Source organism: Canis aureus, chromosome 9 (genome assembly GCF_053574225.1).
Source record: "Canis aureus isolate CA01 chromosome 9, VMU_Caureus_v.1.0, whole genome shotgun sequence".
In the NCBI taxonomy this organism is placed as follows: Eukaryota; Metazoa; Chordata; class Mammalia; order Carnivora; family Canidae; genus Canis; species Canis aureus.
Window position 1 is genome coordinate 23827735 of NC_135619.1, and position 17102 is coordinate 23844836.

Sequence of the window (17102 nt, forward strand, 5' to 3'; positions counted from 1 at the left end):
GAAAAACAGACTAAAAAGTCAAAATAACTTATGTTTAAAGTGAATGTGAGGGGTGCCTGGATGGCTTAGTTGGTGAAGCATCTGACTTTTGATTTTGGCTCAGGCCAGGACATGGAACCCATGTCAGGCTTAATAAAATCTTAAGTTTTCTCTTTCACTCTTCTTCTGACCCCCCCCCCCCCACACACACACACTTGTGTATGAAAAACAAAAAGTGAATGTGAAAGATATATAACAATTTATAAAGAAATGCATTATTTTATGTAAAATTCTTAGCTCTTCAGTAGCACCAAAAATACACTGAAAAAAAGGTAACGATGCAGTACAGAAATTAAAAATATATATATATATTTAAAATATATATATTTGTTAGGGGCACCTGGATGGCTCTAGTAGGTTAAGTCTCCACCTCTTGGTTTCAGTTCAGGTCATGATCTCAGGGTTCTGAGATGGAGTCTGGCATTGAGCTCCATACTCAGTGTAGAGTCTGCTTGTCCCTCTCCCTCCACCTCTGTTCCTTTCCCATGCTCCCTCTGCCTGTGTACTCTCACACATGCATGCTATCTCTCTCTCAAATAAATAAATAAAATCTTTTTTAAAAATTCATCGTATTTGTTCCAAATATCCAATGAGCCAGGCAGTACTGAGAGGAGAAAAATCAGTTTCAGTCTTCCAGGAAAGTAGTAGATAAGTCTCATGGATACTGTAGTAAATATAGTTTATGGACACAAGGAGAAAAATTAGAATCTATTTAATGTGCAGCTTAGCTGGAAATACAGAAGTTGTATTTGACCTATGCCAAATAGAGAACAAGTAAAACCTAAGGCAATCTATTCTCTCTGGTTACAAAGAGTTGGTCTTGGTCTCAATGAATTTCCCAAAGACTTAATAAAGATATATAAAACAAACAAAGAGCAACAAACTCATCCTGGAAATTCACTGAAAAGTAGATTTCTAAGGATGAGTCATAGGACAACTGTAAGAATATGTGGAATCTTCAGTATGACTACAGATTACATGATTTGTAGGGAGGAAGTACAGCAAACCACTGTGTGATGGGCCAGATAAGAAGAATGGCAAAGAAAGGAAAGGGTTTGGCATCAATATTTGTAGCTTTATATGGAGAAATATTGAACAGAAGCATGTCTGTTGAACAATAAAGACTGGATATGTTGGAAGATAATAAAGACATTAAGCATAAGACTTAATCCGATAACCTCAAAGTGTTTGTATTCAAGTGTTTGAATTCAGAATATTAAAGTTAATGTATAGAAATTGTTAAGTCTCATAAAAGGGAAAAAGAGGATTGTTTTTCTCACACAGTAAGAGCAAAAGCCCTCGTATCAATAATAAATTAGCAGGAAGCATAAATGGGTCTTGCTCTAAATTTCATTAGCAAAACATAGTCCAGGAGTATACAGTTAATATAGTTAAAACTTAAGTGGTCACCTGAGTATTTTTACCAATCTATACTGGTATAAATGTTTTCAAGATTGTGAAAATATTATATCAAAACCTAATTTTCATCTATTATTGGTCTCAGTCTCATTATAATCACCTGTGAAATTGAGGGTATTTGGTTAGAGCAATATTGTCTGTAGAAAGGGTCAACAAACACTGTCATAAAAGCTGAAAAGTAGGGGAACCCTGGGTGGCTTAGTGGTGTGGTGCCTGCCTTCAGCCCAGGGCGTGATCCTGGAGTCCCGGGAGGATTGAGTCCCACATCGGGCTCCCTCAGTGGAGCCTGCTTCTCCCTCTGCCTGTGTCTCTGCCTCTCTCTCTCTGTTTCTCTCACGAATAAATAAATAAAATCTTAAAAAAAAAAAAAAACTGAAAAGTAAGTTTCTTCCATTTGACTGTGCATTTATTATGTATCAATATTTGTCTCAGGTATTTTAATTTTTCTTTTGAAAATTTAAATATGCAAATTATTGTAGAGCTGCTGTTGTAAATACTAATCACATAATTTTTGGTATTCTACTATGAGGATAAAGTTGAGTTAGTTGTTCCAGTATGGACACAAGAAATTCTAACCTTATTTAAAATTGATTGAAATATGAGATTTTCTTCACCACACAAATTTAACAATTGCATAGTTTATTTGCAAAGGATATGCAAGAAAAGTTTTATTTTTTTATTTATTTTATTTTTTTTAAATTTTTATTTACTTATGATAGTCACAGAGAGAGAGAGAGAGGGAGGCAGAGAGAGAAGCAGGCTCCATGCACCGGGAGCCTGATGTGGGATTCGATCCCGGGTCTCCAGGATCGTGCTCTGGGCCAAAGGCAGGCGCCAAACCGCTGCGCCACCCAGGGATCCCGAAAAGTTTTAATATCACTAAGAAAAACTACATAAAAGGAAATGTGTTATCAGGTGGCATATTCCTGGTTAGTATGCTTATCTGTGAAGTATACAACATGGAGAGGCTAGTCCCATGAGACCTTTGGCTGTCAGGATAATAGTAGGCCAGGAGAGAGACTGCCTTGTTTGAAGAACTGCCTCCATTTCCTTAACCAGCTGCTGCTTCTTCTTCTTCTTCTTCTTTTTTTAATCTATTTATTTATTTATTTACTTACTTATTGATTTTCATGAAAGAGACAGAGAGAGAGGCAGGGACATAGGCAGAGAGAGAAGCAGGCTCCCCTTAAGGAGTCCAATATGGACTGGATCCTGGTACACCAGGATAAGGCCCTGAGCTGAAGGTATATCTCACTGAGTCACCCAGGCCTCCCTTCTTAACCAACTTCTTAATGCACTGGGGATACCTCATTCTCAGGCTGATCATTTCTATTCTATGTAAATAGAAAGGATGTTGTTCAAGGGTTTCCATACTAAGTGGTTCCTTTTATAGTTGACACTAGTTTGACTTATCAGTTAAACTTCCTATGCAACACATCCCATATCTACTAGTAGATTAAAAATAAGTATGTGCTATTTCTCACAATCCTGTGGTTTAGTTGAGTATTTTTTTTGATATTTTATTTATTTATTCATGAGAGAGACAGAAAGAGAGAGAGAGAGAGAGAGGCAGAGACACAGGCAGAGGGACAGAGGGAGAAGCAGGCTCCATGCAGGAAGCCTGATGTGGGACTTGATCCCGGGACCCTGGGATCACATCCTGAGCCAAAGGCAGATGGTCAACTGCTGGGCCACCCAGGTATCCCATAGTTGAATATTTCTATCAGTCTGGACCAGCTCAACTGTTCTTTGCAGGTAACTGACGTAGACTGGATGGTGTGGATGTCCTTATTCTTCTATTTTGTGGTTGGCACAATATCAACAGGGATGATAGGATTAACTGGCTCATGTCCATGTGTCCCTCATCATCTTCCTAACAGGCTAAGCTGGGCTTCTTCACCTGGCAAGTAGGTTCCAAAAGTGGCAAAAGAAAAACTGCAAAGAAGTACTTTACAGTTGTCATTTTTGCTATTGTCTTATAGCCAAATAAGTCACCAAACTGGCCCAGATTGTTTGGAAGGATACTCCAAAAGGATATTAAATTAGTATCCATATTTTATAACTTACCATACCCACATACTTAACATGAAGGCTAGAAAATATGTTTGTTATTGTTTTGTTTGCTTTTTGTTCTTTTAGAAGGTGGGCAGGGGCAAAGGGAAGGGAAGAGGGAGAGAGAGAGAATCTTTTTTTTTTTTTTTTTCTTTTTGAGAGAGAGAATCTTAAGCAGGCAACACAATCAGCACAGAGCCGGTCACAGGCCTCAATTGCATAACCCTGAAATCTGAGCTGAAGTCAGGAGTAAGATCCTGAGCCACCCAGACACCCTGAAAATTTTCTAACAGATATAATGTTAAGGCCTTGGTGGTGGGATTTAGGAACCATTTTGCAAAGGTGTGTGAATCCTGTGTTAGTTCATTAAGGATACTGTAAAAAAAAAAAAAAAAAAAAAAAAGTCATAGATGGGTGGCTTATAAGCAACAGAAATTTATTTCTAACAGTTCTGGATCCTTAATTCAGTGTCTAGTGAGAGCCTGTTTTTTGGTTCATGAGATGATTGCCTTTTCAATATATTCTCAGAAGGCAGGAAGGATTAGGCAGCTTAAGGTGTCTTTTATCAGAGTATTATCCCATTCATGAGGGCTCCACCTTCTAATGTCATCACCTTGAGGGGTAGAATTTTAACATCTGGAGTTTGGAGAGATACAAGTATTCAGTCCATAGCAGATCCCCACCAGTCAAGAACATCAGAAGCATGGCTGAGATGTCATGGAGCATCTCAAAGAGATCCTGAGGAGATTAAATGATACTGATGAAAGATTTAAGGGGGGCATTTTTTTTTTTTTAAGATTAAGTAGGGAGAAAGTGCAGCAAACCACTTGGAAATGAGCCAGAAAGAAGAATATTAAAGAAAGGAAAGGACATCAGTGTTTGCAGCTTTATATGGAGAAATATAGAACAAAACTGTGTCTATTGTACATTAAAACTGAATATGTTGGAAGGTAACAAAGACCTTAAATGAATGAAAAAGAGGTGATTGACTTGACATGGAGACTCTGTGGACCCATAATCAAGGATATTGGGTCTTTAGAAAAGTAAAAGCTGAGCCATTGGAAAGGAATCTATACTTGAGGAAATGATTGAAATAAGACTCTGAATTGAACAAAAATGGTATAAGTAGATTGGATAAAATAATTAAAACATATTTACACTTATATGCAACTGGGCAATTTTCTTGCAACTCTAAGGATAAAGAAAAACCATCTGTGCCTTCAGAAAAATTTTTAAGCAGACATTTTTAGAAAGCACTTCTAAACATACTGTCCTCAAATAAATTGTGAGAAACTTTTAAGAACAGAAAAAATATAACTAAAAGAACCTAATTTTTTTCATTCATGAATTTTAAACCTAGCTAATTTGCTGATCTTTTAATAGTCATAATCATCAGTTAAATCATGTATGAATTAAAAAGATTATTCAAAAACATAAAAAGATAATTCATGTGCCTGTAAAAAAATAAAAAATAAATATTTTTAAAAAGATACATGAAGATGTACGATGGCAAAGAAACAGCTAACAGAAAGGTTCTAGTGTCAATGGGAAAGTCATATATAAAAATCAACAACATTGAAGGCATAGAAAGGTCAAGTAATTGTTATATATCTTGTTGAAATATAGTTAATTCATAAAATGTAATTCTTAAAAAATGGCATAATGCAAGCATATAAGTAGTGGACTTTTTAATTTTTTAAATATTTTATTTACTTATTCATGAGATACACACAGAGAGAGGCAAAGACATAGCAGAAGGAAAAGTAGGCTCCCTTCAGGGAGCCTGATGTGGGATTCAATTCCGGGACCTCAGGATCATGTCCTGAGCCCAAGGCAGACGTTTCAACCACTGAACCAACCAGGAGTCCCAGTAGTGGACATTTTTATTAAGAAAGTAGTGAGAGATAAAGAGGGAAACTGAAAAGAATGCCGATCACGAGGTGTTGTTAAAAGATGCACTTTATTACAAGAGTAATAAGTAGCTGGAAGGCTACTAGTGAAGAAGAAACATAATCAGATTTGTATTGTAGAAAGGTAACTCAAGATGAAATAAAAATCAATGATAGTAGAATAAGATGGAACCTTAAGAATACATTTAAGGATCTAGTTGAAGAAACCAGCAGGCACTGAAAATGAAGACAAGAGTTTCAAGAGGTATTTACAAGATAGAGTCAGACCATTTTGTGCTCATTAGAATACATGTTTAAGAATATGGAGGTGTCCCAGGTGCTTCAAAATCAGTGAAGATCCATGATCATTATTAATAAAGCAATCCTGATACAGTGGATCTTCAAATACTTATTTATCATTGCCTAAAAAATATACAGAATATTACCTTAATTTTAGTTTTTAGTACTTAAGTTGGCCAAAATAGTCTTCCTCTAGCTCAAATCTGTTTCTTGTGTTTGTAGTTTGTTACTTCTGTGTTTTGTTGGAGCATAAGACTTACCCTGATAACCTCAAAGTGTTTAAATTCAGAATATTAAAATATAGAAAGTGTTAAGTCTCTTGAAAGGAGAAAAAATGATTGCTTTTGTCATACAGTAAGAGCAAAAACCCTAATATCAATAATAAATTAGCAGGAAGCATAAATGGGTCTTGCCCTACATTTCATTAGCAAAACATAGTCCAGGAGTATACAGCTAGTGTAATTAAAACTTACAGTGGTCACCTGAGTAATTTTACCAAACTGTACTGGTATAAATACTTTCAAGATTGTGAAATTATTAAATCAAAATCTGATTTTCATCTATTATTAGTCTCAGCCTCATTATAATCACCTATGAAATTGAGGGTATTTGGTCAGAGCAATATGGTCTGTTGAAAGGGTCAACAAACACTGTCATAAGAGCTGAAAAGTGAGTTTCTCCCATTTGACCATACATTATGTCATGGAGTATCTCAAAAAGATGCAGAGATTTGGGCTTGTATTAAGTGATATCGGTTACAAGTTTAAGGGGCATGATTTTACTTTAGGTTAAGTACTGCCAGAAAATATGATCAATACTTCTATTTTTGTATGGCAGTGGGAGAATTGAAGGAGGGCTAAAGCTGAATTTAGTAAAGAACCTAGGAAAGAGGGATCCCTGGGTGGCGCAGCGGTTTGGCGCCTGCCTTTGGCCCAGGGCGCGATCCTGGAGATCCGGGATCGAATCCCACGTCGGGCTCCCGGTGCATGGAGCCTGCTTCTCCCTCTGCCTGTGTCTCTGCCTCTCTCTCTCTCTCACTGTGTGCCTATCATAAATAAATAAAAATTTAAAAAAAAAAAAAGAACCTAGGAAAGATAGATATCTATATCTATATATATATATATATAGAGAGAGAGAGAGAGAGAGAGAGAATCAGTTTTGTCAACTTCATAGTCTATTTTTGTCTGTGTTTAGACATAATATATCTTGTTTTAAGTCTCCCCATCCTAATTATAAGTAATCTTCTTGGATATTGTTCTGTGAAGAAAGTATCTGTGATCATCAGGACAACACTGTGTCCTTTCTTTTAGTGTTAGGCCACTTGCTATTGACAGTAGTTGGGAGTTTTTGTCTTTCCCTCTCTCTCAAGCATACATAACATCGAAGAAGGGGCTTCAGAACATGAAAGTGAGAGAGAAAGAGAGAGACAGTGAATTTAAATCTGATGCCATACTGATAAATGTTAACTATCTGAGCAACCTCTCCAGGGCAAGTCATGAATTCAGCTCTCCCTCAAATAATACAGTATTGATATCAGAAACAGTTGGATTCAATTCACTTTTTTGTCTTTTACTGTCTTGTGCCAGCTCTGTTACAAATAACACCTAATGTAGAATTATAAAATATTAAAATGACAGAAAATCCTGCTTATAGAATTAATTTGAGTAACCGTAGTATCTTGGCTTGAATTGTTTTAGTACTTACCAGAGCAACAAGAAAGAGTTTACATTCTAACATTTTAATTTTAACCACATCATTATTATAATACCGCCCTGTTTCCAAATAATTCCAGGACTGCATCTATTGGCATACAGTTTGTTTTAATGGTATTCTTTCCTTTCATATGTATATACACCTGTGTGAAAATGTCATGGAGAACTTTTTTCAGTAGTCCTGGTATGATCCAGAAACTCAGTTATTTTGATCTTGCTGTTAATAGTGGCTACCCGCAAGTAATGATTTTACAGAGATATCTTGAGGGGAGAGTCTCAGGAAGGTTGTTAAGATAAATGGAGTGTTTTATAAAATAATGAAACTTAATGTGAACGCACACATATGTAAGCTAGCGAAATATTTCCCTAAGTGAAGTACTTCAATGGAAAGAGAAACATAGAGAGGTGAATATAAAAACAAGACAAACAGAGATATCAAGAAGGCAGGACTTCCCACCATACATGCAATGGATTTTGAACAAATTATATTTGGATCTCAAAGGACAAGCTACCAGAGCTGATAACTGGGTTATACACCTGAGGTCTCTTGAGGTTGGTGTTGTAAACAACCATCTTTAATGTAATTATTACCCTAGAATTGAGCCAGGACACTATTTTTATTATGACTGACAAATTTTAAATATCTGATTCTGGAGAGTACTAATTAACAGAGCTTGGACTATGTTCATAGCTCATGAGATATCAGTGCAATCTGATGAAGTTGTAGAAAAAGTGTTTTGTAATCAACATTAAAGGCTACACAGGGGGATCCCTGGGTGGCTCAGCGGTTTAACACCTGCCTTTGGCCCAGGGTATGATCCTGGAGTCCCAGGATTGAGTCCCGCGTCGGGCTCCCTGCATGGAGCCTGCTTCTCCCTCTGCCTGTGTCTCTGCCTCTCTCTCTCTCTCTCTCTCTCTATGTCTATCATGAATTAAAAAAAAAAAAAAAGGCTACACAGGAACACAGGATACAATTAGAAATTAAATGTTTCAGATGAAAAGCCATGCATGTGAAGTGCTTTGTAATCACTACCCTATGATTAGGAGCAAGTGATTCCTCCACAATGTAATGTGTGTGGAGGCATGCAGAAAATAAGATAGGAAACCAAGCAAAGAATTTTTTAATTCTTTCACCTAATTCATTTAGCCAAAGAATTCTTGGGCTGAATAGGTCCTCCCAGGTGTCAAAGCACGTAAATGCAAGGGCCTATCTCATACAGTGAAAAAGTGATTTAAGTCTGGGGCATCTGGCAGATACTATTTGCCACCAAACAATATGGTCTTAGGATAGTGCCATAAATTGAAAATAAGGAAACAGCACAAGAAATAGAAATGAAGTTACTAGCCTTTTCCTAATCTCCATGCTTAAGAAACATCTACAGCCTTAAACCTAACATTTTCGCTTACACTGTGGTATAGTCAGTCAGGAACTAGTCAAATAAATAGGTATGCAGTAAAATGAAAGGTATCTGGGTCTGTAGAGACAGCTCTGCATGGCATATTATGACCAGATACTGACAAATATAAATGTGCTACTGTGCCCACCCTTCCTGCCCTCAAAAAAGGAAAGGTTCAGTTGCAGCATGTAGATATGTGGACTCTGAAATTTTCTAGGAAAATAAGCTGGCATTCCTGTAAGTCCTTACTTCTTTTTACTAAACAGCGTTGAGAAGTGAGTAGGAGCTATGTGTAAAGATTTTCTCTGCATTCCTGCGAATGCTTTTAAGGGTAAGGAAGTCTTCCTGACTGATGCACTCAGTTTGAGGTGACTTAGAAATTTGGAAGTCTGGAGACTTGAAGTTTGGGTCTATGGCTTTACTCACTGACAGATCCTCTATCAGAATCCAGGAGCAGGCAGTGATTCCACCCATTAAATTGGCACCAGTGAGAAATACTTAATCATAAACTGGGACACTGTAAGCTATTGAAAACTCTAACTTGTGGTATTTTGGTACTTAAAGTGAATATTATTTTCCAAACTACTTATATAATTAGATTGTGGTTCCGATCATAGATTTTTTTTATGAAGTTAAAGGACACAATCCTTATAAAACATCACAATGGTTGTTGTGTGACAAATATGCAACAATATAAGAAATTTATTTTTATTAATTAAAATCATCGATCTGTATTTTAAGTATTCAGCCTATTTGTATATTCTTCTATACCATATGTCTCTTGTTGCAACTCAGTGTAAGAAGATATCTGTGAAATCTCTAACTTATGTGTCCCAGTCTGATGCTAGGAGTGTGCCTTTTCCTGAATTTGGCCGCTTGAGACTTTCAAATTCTAGTTAAGATTTAGTGCTCACGTGAGAAGAGTCCTTGAACCCATGACTACAGCACTGTATCTCCTAGGCTTCAGTCCACTGAGACAGTGGTGCACTATCCCCTGAGTCAGCACTCCTAACTGACCTTCCTACAGCTCCATTCAGTACTCCTGACCCATTGACTGAGCAAGAATGCCAATCTATGTGTCTATACTTGGGTCCGAAGTAGGGAAAATGAAATTCAAGTTACCCAAATGAATGGAAGTAATAAGGACATTAGTTCCTTATTAGAGAGAAAGTGTAGGAAAAGAAAAATATTTTCTATGTTTTGTTTCTGTATTTTATCTCTTTTTAAGGGAGAAGTGGGGAGAAGTGTGAAAGGAAATGAAAAGTGAAAAAAAGTCAATTATGCTCTATGGCCAGAATAATTAGAGCAATGTCTAGGATCGTGAGAAGGAAAAGAGGATTAGACATGACCCAGGATTATTATCTTAAACCTGAGTTTTCATGTAGTATGACCCAAAGCTTTGAAGATAATTTTGCATATTATTTTCTGTAATCCAAGTATGCATGGGTCCAGTATTTTTCTGTTTGTTACTTTCAGGAATATAATAAAGGTTTAGTTGTTCTACTTCTGAAATATATTTCCCTCTCCTAGCTGTCATGGGTGGCATGGGACATCTCTACTGAGACAGGGTGACTGCCACTCAAAGGCATTGGAGATTCTAGATCATAGCTCACTCTAAGGGGTAATAATCGTTACCTCTGAAAAAAAATAAACCCAAATGATCCTCTAGCTATCATTTCCCTTTAGAAAAATATAAATACAAAGGAGTGATATAAACATACAAAAAATTATACACTCGGGTGGCTCAGCGGTTTAGGGCCACCTTCAGCCTAAGGTATGATACTGGAGACCCAGGATCGAGTCCCACGTCCAGGCTCCCTGCATAGAGCCGCTTCTCCCTCTGCCTGTGTCTCTGCCTGTGTCTCTTTCTCTCTCTCTCTCTCTCTCTCTCTCTCTCTCTCATGAAAAATAAAATCTTTTAAAAATTAGACACTGAAAGTATCTCTGAGCAATTCCTAGAGAAGAATTAATAGAAAGAACAAGAATAGAATTAATAGAAAGAACAAAGTTGAAGTTCTCAACAAAATCAAACATTTTATTGTTCCAGGTAAGGGAAGATAGTTCAAACCTTAGTATCATCCAGAAATATATGTATCTATGAACATCATTTCAACTCCTTACCTCATTCTTCTTTCCAAGTGGTCACACTTGCATATTCTCCCTCACTCTCTCCCCTCTCTTCCCCCATTGCTTTCTCTCATGCTCTCCTCACCTTGAAGGCTTTTCATCTAAAAGCATACCTCTCCTAATCTTTGGCAAGTCACTCCCTATCCACAGGAGGATGTGTTTCCTTGTGATTCCTTTCAGAATTCTCATTCTCACCTAACATCAGATGTCTTAGTCAAAATCCATTTGCAAAAGATGTAAAGAATCAAGGTGGGTTATGAATGCTAATCACTGAAGAGTTCTATTTCGAAGCTACTTTAATAGAGAACGACACTTCAGCCAGCTTCTTTATGTGATAGTCTAAGTTAGACCTCTGTCAAAAACATTATTTTCTTTTTGTGGCAACAACCTAATGGTATACTGAAGAGAGAATAGTGCCTTTATTAGGGAGGATTTGGCCCTGTCTTCTAAGCACAATGGTATCCTATTATTGTGCTGAAGAACATTAGTCTTTGTTCTGTTCTGCCTGTGGCCTGTGTCACAAAGAAACTGCAATAATCGATGTTCTTTTAGTTTACTAAGGAAAGAGTAGAGTCTGATTCTAGGCTTTCCTCTGAGTGAAAACCTTGCATGAGATGCCAATTCTTTACTCAGCCACAGCCTTGCTTTTGGCATCATGACAGGAGCAAGAAAAGAAGACTCAGAATTATTTGTATCCTTTTTGAAATTACTCACTTTGATTTCTAAAACCAGTGTGTACAAAGATCCAGTCAGTCTTTTTTCCTCTAGCAACCTTAAAGAAAACCTGTTTCCAATTTTATATTTTACCAAAAGTATGTAATGAAATAAAATATATAATGGAAAAAGATTAATGATATTATTTTCCTAATTTCAGGAGCTCTATGTCAATAGGCTTTAAAACAATCTAAAACATTTATCAAAAGACAAACTCATTCAAACTCTTTTAAAATTATTTTTTTTCACTTAATATTAATTTAATGCTACTCATTTCTTTTGTACTCTCTATTTGCGTTTGTTCTTCAGACTTTGTGTGATGTTTCAAGCTAACCATGTCTGAAATATGGATCTAGGTGGTAATGCATTGTTTTCAAAACTCTATCAATATAAATGTATATGATTATATGTATTATTGTATTCATAAACATGTACATATGACTGCTATTTTTCTCTGCCTTATACAGAATGATGTTCAGATATAATTACTTATAGGAAATAATCCAATACTCATATTTAATCATAATGAAACTCGGAATCTTACAAATATTTTTCAATAGGGCAAGTATTTCCCACAAAGGTGCATTTTGGAAATGTATGGAGATGTTTTCAGTTGCCATAATGATTATGTAAATATTACAGGCAGGAACTATTGATGTTATGTTTTAAAAAAACACAAAAATGTGTTGATGCAGTACACTAAGTCCTCTCAAAATTTTGAAAGCCTCATCCAGAATCCTGAGGTCACATATGTTTGTAATTGTCGACTGTTAATCTAATACCATTTTACATAGAGAACACATGTGTGCACTGTTTTAATTTATACTAAATTTTTTCCAAGAATACAGTATTGGATAAATGTAGACAATGCCTGCTCTCTCTGGAATTTTGACCAAAGTTACTTGTAATTTCAGAAAATACTGTGAATGACAGCATACTTTTTGAAGTATTTTATCATTGACCCCTTTCCCTCTGCCACTCCTCCTGCTCTCTCTCTCTCTCTCTTAAATGAATATATCTTTTTAAAAAAGGGTTAACTCTAGTTGGGAGTTGCTATTGAAGAATCCCAATAATGCACTTTCTTACCAATTTACCCAGTAATTATGATTGCTAAAATATAGCATCCATTATTTTTCTAATGTGACATATATTCAGTATATTTTCTTTTTTAATAAATATCTTTATGCTTGATCATTAAACTTGTGTTTCAAAAATGTAATGGGATTCTATCTAATAAGAGTAATTGCAACTTTGCAATATTTTTAATAGGTTTTAATACTGGATTTTCTGACACATTTTTATTTTTCCTTTTTACTATTTTTCTCCTACACTTTTGGCTATTAATTGATTACTGTATGCTTCCAAGAAAAATCACGAATTGTCATTTTTGAGAGTATTTCCCATGTTGCATGGCATGTGAATATATTTGGATTCTGTAGTTTTCTAGAACAGTTCCAGTAATGAAATAGCATGTAGTGATATATAGATGAGGCCACATTAATATCCAACTAAATCTGGCTTTTGGTTTTGTAGTTCTTAATGATATAATTTAAAGAATATATTTTCCTGATAAATAATCACCCAATAATTTCATTGAATAAATTAAATTAAGCTTTTTACTTAAAAATATCTAACTAAAAAGAAAAGCATTATTTTGGATTTGCAACAATGGAGAACTCTTAAAATGAGTAAGACTTTAGCACTAAATTGTATAAAATATGCTTTGTAAAATATATAAAGATGGCATCGAACATTTTGAGAAATTTCAATGGTTATCTTTCAGACATATTCTTAATGGTTAAAACCAAAGGAAGAAGAATATTTTGTGACAGGTAAAAAAAAAAAAGTTAAGGGATGTGAATATCAGTGTCCATTAGTTTCATTGGGCCACAGACACATATTCTTTTATATATTGCTATCACACCGCAAGGGTCGATTTGAGTAAATGCAAACAAAGATGGTATGTCCAGCAAAATTCGACATATTTACAGTTTGGAACTTTACATAAAAAGTTTGTTGGCAGCCCGGGTGGCTCAGCGGTTTAGCGCCGCCTTCAGTCCAGGGCGTGATCCTGGAGTCCTGGGATCGAGTCCCGCATCCGGCTCCCTGCGTGGGGCCTGCTTCTCCCTCTGCCTGTGTCTCTGCCCTCCTCTCTCTCTCTTCTCTCTGTGTCTTTCATGAATAAATAAATAAATAAATAAATAAATAAATAAATAAATAAAATCTTAATTTAAAAAAAAGTTTGTGACCCTTAAACCAAATAAATGAATTAATAATATGTCAAATAGGACAACGAATAGGACAAAAGACATGAATAGACACTTTTCTAATGAAGGTATGGAAGTGGCCAACAGGTAATGAAAAGATGCCCAGTTTAACTAATTACCAGTGAAATGCAAAGCCAGCCCACAATGATCTAGAATCTCACACTGTTAAGATGTCTATTAACAAGAAAACAAAAGTTAACAAATGCTCATTGTGGATGTGGGGAGAAGGGAATCCATGGGCATTGTTGGTGGGAATTTAAACTGGTACAACTGCTATGGAAAACAATATGGAGTTTCCTCAAGAAAATAATTTATTCTAGGAAAAATGTCTCTCCAGGTCCTTGCCAATTTTTAAATTGTTTTTTGTTTGCTTGTTGCTTTTGAGTTTTATGAGCCTCTAACATGTTTCAGATATTAAGCTCTTATTGGTATGCGGTTTGAAAATATTTTCTTCCATTTCTTAGGTTGCTTTTTAAATTTATTGATGATTTCCTTTCCTTTCCAAACTTTTTAGCTTGTTGTAGTTTCACTTCTTGATTTTTTTGTTGCCTTTGTTTTTGGTGTCAAATATAAAAAATAATTGCCAAGACCAATATCAAGTAGTTTACATGCTATATTTTCTTCCAGGAGTTTTATGGTTTCATGTCTTACATTCAAATTTTAAATAAATTTTGAGTTGAATTTTATGTTTGATTTGAGATAGTGGTCCAGCTTCATTCCTTTGCATGAGCCTGTCCAATTATCCCAACATAGTTTACTGAAGAAACTATTATTTCCCCATTGTGCATTCTTGGCTCCTTTGTCAAAATGATATTGACCATATATTTATGGGTTTATTTCTGGGCTTCCTATTATGTTCCATTTATCTATGTCTCTGCTTTTATGCCAGTACCATACTGCTTTTATTACTACAGCTTTGTAATATAATTGAAATCAGGAAGCAAGATACATCTAGCTTTGCTCCCTTTTCTCAAGATTTCTATGGCCTATCCAAGGTCTTTTGTAGTTCCAGAAGAGCTAGGGTATGTTATACTAAGTGAAATAAGTCATTCAGAGAAAGACAAATACCCTATGATTCACTCATATGTGGAATTTAAGAAACAAAACAGGTGAACATGGGGAAGGGAAAATAAAAAAAAAAGAGAGGGAAGCAAACCATAAGAGACTCTTAACTCTAGAGCACAAACTGAATGTTGCTAGAAGGGAGGTACATTGGGAGATGGGTTAAATGGGTGATGAGTATTAGGGAAAGCACTTGTTTTGAGCACTGAATGCTATATGTAAGTGATGAAATCACTAAATTCTACACAAAAAGAATTTTTTTTGTTGTTGCTATGAAAAATGCCATTGGATTTTTCTTATAGGGATTTCATTGAATCTGTAGATTGCTTTGTACAGTATGGACACTTTATGGGTGCCTGGGTGGCTTAGTTGGTTAAGCATCTGCCTTCAGCTGAGTCATGATCCCAGAATCCTGGGATAGAGCCCTGAGTCAGGCTCCCTGCTCAATGGGGAATCTATCTCTCCCCACTCCCTCCTCCCTGCTCATTCTCTGTCTGTTTCTCTCTCTCTCTCTCTCTCTCTCTCTCTCTCTCTCTGTGTGTGTGTGTCTCAAAGAATAAAGTATTTTTTTTAAGTATGAACATTTTAACAATAGTTATTCTTCCAGTTCTAGGTATAGAATATCTGTCCATTTACTTGTGTCTTCGTCAATTTCTTTCATTAGAGTTTTATAGTTTTCAGTTTATAGACCTTTCACTCCATAGTTAAATGTTTTCCTTAGTATTTTATTGTTTTTGATGTTATTATAAGTAACTAAATTACTTAATTTCTCTTTCTGATAGTTTGTAATTATATAGAAGAACTACTGATTTTTATATATTGATTTTGTATCTGGTAACTTCACTAGGCTGTTTATTCTAATTGTGTTTGATGGAATCTTTAGAGTTTTCTATATATAATATGGAAATATATAAAATTTATAGAAAATAATATGTCAGTCTGCAAATAGAGACAATTATATATACTTCTTCCTTATTTTTTCATTTGATCTTATTTTATTTTTACCTATTTGCTCTAGTTTATAGGTGAGAATGGGCTTCTCTGACTTGGTCCTGTCTTAGGAGAGAAGATTCTAGCTTTTCACTGTTGAGTCTGATATTAGCTATGAGCTTCCAGATATGGTCTTTATTAGGTTGAGGTATATTTCATCTATATTTAAGTTGTTTTTATTTATTTTAAAGATTTTATTTATTTATTCATGAGAGGCACGGACAGAGAGAGAGAAACAGAGACAAAGGCAGAGGGAGAAGCAGCTTCATTCATGGAGCCTGACGTGGGACTTGATCCTGGGACCCCAGGATCACTCCCTGAGCAGAAGGCAGGCGCTAAACCGCTGAGCCACCCAGGGATCCCTTATATTTAAGTTTTGAGAGATTTTATCATATATCTGTTGACAGGATTATATGATTTTTAAGTTTCATTCTATTAATGTGGCATATCACATTATTATTATTATTATTATTATTATTATTATTAATTATTATTTGCCTATTTTGAACCATCTTTGTGTCACAGAATAAAATCCCACTTGGTCATGTTGTGTGATTCTTTAATGTATTGTTGAATTAGGCTTGCTAATATTTTGTTGGGGATCTTTGTATTATGTTCATCAGGGATATTGGCCTGTAATTTTTTAGTTAGTGACTTTGGTTTTAGTGTCAAGGTAAAGATTGCCTTGTAGAATGAGTTTACAAGTGTTGCCTTTTCTTCCTTTTTTGGGAAGAATCAGAAAAGGTTTTAATCACCTTGAAATGTTGGTAGAATTCGCCAGTGAAGTCTTCTGATCCTGGGCTTTTCTTTGAAGCTTTTGATTATTTATTCAATCTCATTGCTAGTAATTGGCCTATTTAGATTTCTATGTCTACATGATTCAGTCTTGGGAGATCATACATTTCTAGGAACTTACCATTTCTAATTTATTGGCAAGTAATTGTCCATATCAATTTCTCATGATCCTTAGTCTTTCTGAGGTATTAGTTGTAATATTTCTTCTTTTGTTTATGATTTATTTGAGTCCTCTCTTTTTAGTTCACAGCCTTAAACATAGGCTAATCAGAAACTGGATCCTCAGGCAGCAGCTGGTAAACTATGTAAACCCTTTCCAGGAAAAACCTGGGAGATTGG